The sequence below is a fragment of the Hibiscus syriacus genome, unplaced genomic scaffold (assembly GCF_006381635.1).
Source record: "Hibiscus syriacus cultivar Baekdansim isolate YM2019G1 unplaced genomic scaffold, ASM638163v2 tig00111402_pilon, whole genome shotgun sequence".
Lineage (NCBI taxonomy): Eukaryota > Viridiplantae > Streptophyta > Magnoliopsida > Malvales > Malvaceae > Hibiscus > Hibiscus syriacus.
Genome location: NW_024063082.1, coordinates 8553401 through 8557865, shown reverse-complemented (window position 1 = coordinate 8557865; position 4465 = coordinate 8553401).

Here is a 4465-nt window from a genome sequence, read left to right as displayed (position 1 = left end):
GTATTCTTTGGCTCAATTGATCATCATTTCAGTCTCGGATGCTGCACTATCTTCGAGCGAGTCTTATTCTTGTATTCTGGACTTCTTTTAGCCCTCAATGCATGTCTGTATATGCGACTACTTGACTGAAAACTTTCATCTCTTCTTGTGAAAATTTTCTCATGGATATCCCCTTGCGGATCAACACTTTTGCATTATGATGATGCAATGCAATGCAATGCAAATGACAAAATGACACAAACAAAAGAGAAGAAATAAGTTAGTATACACAAACAAAAGAGAAACATAAGTTAGTACATGTAAAATAATTGATACAAATAAAAATGTAATTCAGAGATGGATATAACACCTACCCCGTCATGATATCTACCCAAACATGCTTTCAACTAAATAACAATCCTACCCGGACATGCTATCTACCCAAAATGATCTATTTTCAAGAAATTGGTCCTAACTGCATGGTATCTAGTTCGCATGCTTTATTTGGAAATATATATATATATATATATTCTACAAATTTAAAAGGTTAAGGTTTAGAATCGTTCCTCCTTCGTGTACACCTATTTTGGGTACCTACTGACGGACATAGGTTCGGTATAACTATACCTAGGGTGATCGTTCTATGATTCACTATATGCATGGTTTCAGCTCTAACAGGAAAAGGAACTCGAATTGTCCTTGATGTCGGTGCCCCCTTGGGCTGCCAAACCCCTCGATCCTCACCCATTACAGGTTTCAAGCGGAACGAGTTCAATTCGAGGGGATTCACTGTCTTATACCCATGCGAGGAATAAATTCCTACGAAGGTATAAGGTATGTATCCCATGGGTTATTTGCTAAAACTCATACGAAGAATAAATTCTTACGAGAGTAAAGCATTCACCCTGACTAATTTGGATCGAAGCTCGTGTCTAGAGCTTATGTTATGCAGATGCGAGTGATGTGTGTGAGGAGGAACATACCTACCTTCGACCCAAATGGAAAACAAAACAAGGAAAAAAATGATAAAATCTTGACAAAGCTGAAAGCCCAAAATAAAATGTTAGTATGACAAAAACGAAGCAATTAAAAATTTCAATAAACGGATCATAAGTTAACTATGTACTCAAACTTATAATTTCCACTAAGACGACAATGTGTAAGCGACCTACAGCTTGACTCTCTAAAAAAAGGTCCCCAGCGGAGTCGCCAAGCTGTCATAACCATTTTTTTTATAAACAATTAAATATTATTTTAAAAACGATTATGACTTTTATTTTGAAAAATTGGGTATTTTGGATTAATTTGGATAAAATTGAATAGAGTCGCCATCAACCTTTGGGTTAGGTAGGTCGAATACCTAAAAACGTCTTTTAAAACAATTTTAAGAAAAAATCATTTTTTAAGACAAGATTCGGTCTGCGTTACCAAAGATTCATTTAAGTGGATTCGGGAGTCGGTTACGTGCGGGGAAGGGTAAACACCCCACAACGCCCAAAACTGGTACTGTGTCGCTTACACATCGTTGTAAATGGTGGAAATTATAAATCAAATATAAAGTTAAAATATGATCTATTTATCGAACGTTGATTAATTTGCTTCGAATTAAATAATTAGAGAAAATTCTTTAACTCGAAAAGAAATCTCGAAATTAGCAATCCTCCATCGGGAAAGCTAACTCGACTATTTCTCATCCATAAAGAATATTTCCCTCTTGATAAAATGTGAATCGAATATAAATAAAATTGACGTTTGCATACAACAAAATAAATTGATTAACTAAAAATGTGAATTGAATACAAATGCAAATTGACATTTACATAAAATAAAATAAATTACTATTTAAAAAAACACACATTGTATCATTTGCACAAATTAATTAGTGAAATATACTCGACTTGTTGCAAGTTCTTATGTCGTTAAAATGCCGTATCGAATCGCACCACTTCGACCAAGTGATACTTTCCACGCTCATTCTAAGCATACGTGTTCTTAAAAGTATTTGGACAATATTTAAATAGAGAAAAATGGAAATAAATAGAAATAGAAATATGTGAAATAAATATTTACAACAAATAAAATTAAACATGTTTAATTACATATGGTACAAATAAATACATAACATGAAAAATGTACATACATAGGGGATTAAAAGAATGTTACAACCCAAAATATAATGGTCAAAAAGTAAGTATTTAATAATTACAATGACTAACATGGTAATAACAAATTAAAGGGCTAAAACAGAAAAATAGAAAATTAAAAGACTAAATGGCAAAAACAGAAACGTAGGGACTAAAATAGTAATTAAACCGAATGCAAACTAGTGACTAAAATGAACAGATTTACAAATCTTAGAGTCAAATTTGAACATCAGCCAAAACATACAACATATAAAATCAGTGACTAAAATGAAACTAATACAAACATTGTGGCCAAAGTAAATATGAGTATAATAATATAACATGGGTTAAAATGTAAACATGCAAACATGGCAAACCATAATGCAAATAAAATAAAATAACTAAGCTTTATAGACAAGTGACTAAACTGTGTAAATTGAAACTACAGTATCGGAAACATAAAATAGAGAAACTAAATTAATCAATGGCTACAATAAAACAGAACAAAATCAGTGGTCAATTTTAGAATAAACAGAAACTTAAAGATTCAAACAGTAATTACACCAAATACCAAACAGTGACTAAAATATAAGAAACATAAATATCATGGCCAAATTCTAACATTCACAAGAAATAAACAACACATAACCAGTGACTAAATTGAAATAATTATAAATGCTATGGCCAACGTTCAACATTAATAATAATAATAAACAAGCAAGTACCAGACCAAAATACCAATGTTGAAACATTAAGGCTCAAAATAAAATAAATATAATTTTATTTAATGACTAAATCGTGAGGTTACAAAGCAGAAAGGACTAAAAGTGTAGTTACCCCATGCTTGCAAAACACGGGTACCCAGAACCCCTAAAACGGCGTCGTTTTGAACAGTGCCAAAACGGCACCGTTCTGGCCCGCGTACTTAAACCCAAAACGAGGCTTCAACCCTCATCTCCCTCATTTGCCTCTCTATTCAGCCAAAACAGAGAAGGGAGAGATTAGAAATCTCTCAACCCCTCCTCGCCGGGGAGGGGAAACACGGCGGAGCTCGCGGTGGCGAGCGGCGGCGCACGGCGGCGCCGGTGACCGGAGGGAGTCAAAGTGACCCCCAAAATGATCATCTCCTCTCCCTATACTAGAAAAAACGCCTTACTCGACCTAAAACCAACCCTAAATCCCTAGATCTAGGTAGTTACCTTCGAAGGAAACAAAAAACACGGTGACCTTCAAGCTTCCACGGCCTCAAACCACGGTGAGACACCTCTCTCTATTTTTATTTCATTTTTGTTGTAGTTTCGAATAGGTTTTGATTTTTTTTTTTCAAACCGATTCTCTCCCTCCCCCTTTACCACCCGAATGACCCCCCTTTTTATCTTGCTTTGCATGTTCATTTTTGCTTTGTTTGGTGAGATGATGAGGTCTAGGAAAATAGGATTTGATTAGATTTGCTTGGATTTTTTTTTTATTTTTAATTGATTTCTCTGCTATCTCACTGTTGAGGATCACTGTGGATGACGGATGGACGGCCCTTCAATCGCTGTGGATGTAGGCGGCCGGCGTCAGAGGCTGTCGGGGGGTGAGGCTCGGCTGGGAAGCTGAGGAGTCGAGGTCGGCGGCTAGATAGGGGATTAGGGTTTGAAACCCTAATTTGTTTTAGGGTTTGAAACCCTAATCCGATTTAGGGTTTGAAACCCTAATCCGATTTAGGGTTTGAAACCCTAAACTGATGGGTTGTTGGGCTCCGGGATTGGGCCAATTGGGCTTCGGGTTGCTGGGCCTCTGTTGGGCTTCGGGTTGTTGGGCCTCTGTTGGGCCTTGGTTGGGCCTTGTTGTATTGGGCTTTGGCCTGCAAAAAATTGTAATATGTAATTAATAAACATAATAATAATAAATAATAATAATAATAATAACGATAAAAAAACCCGGACAAAAACGGGTGTCTACAACATTTTCCCGATATCTTCGTAACTTTCAACTAAATTGGGATTTAAACCTACACAAGATCCAAGAGAAAGTAAAAACATAAAACAAAGAGAGAAGATATGAGAAAAGAAGCAAAAAGGAGAGGGACTCGTCGTCTTTAATTCATCATAGGATATTGCGAAGAATATCATAGTTTGGGTACGGACCCATTGGAAGGTCAACGCCGACGAAGTGAGTTTTTTTGGATTTGACTTTTAAGTGGAGTTTTGTAGGCTTTAAGGTCTTTGTTGTAAAGATCAAACTGTGTATTAGAAAGAGGACGAGGAAAGAATTATATTGGAACTCGAAAAATTATTAGATGGACCCGGTTCATCACATTATTTGTGGTCCCAGCCAATGAAATTCACCCATTTTATTTTTTTTCTGAGAATCTTCAC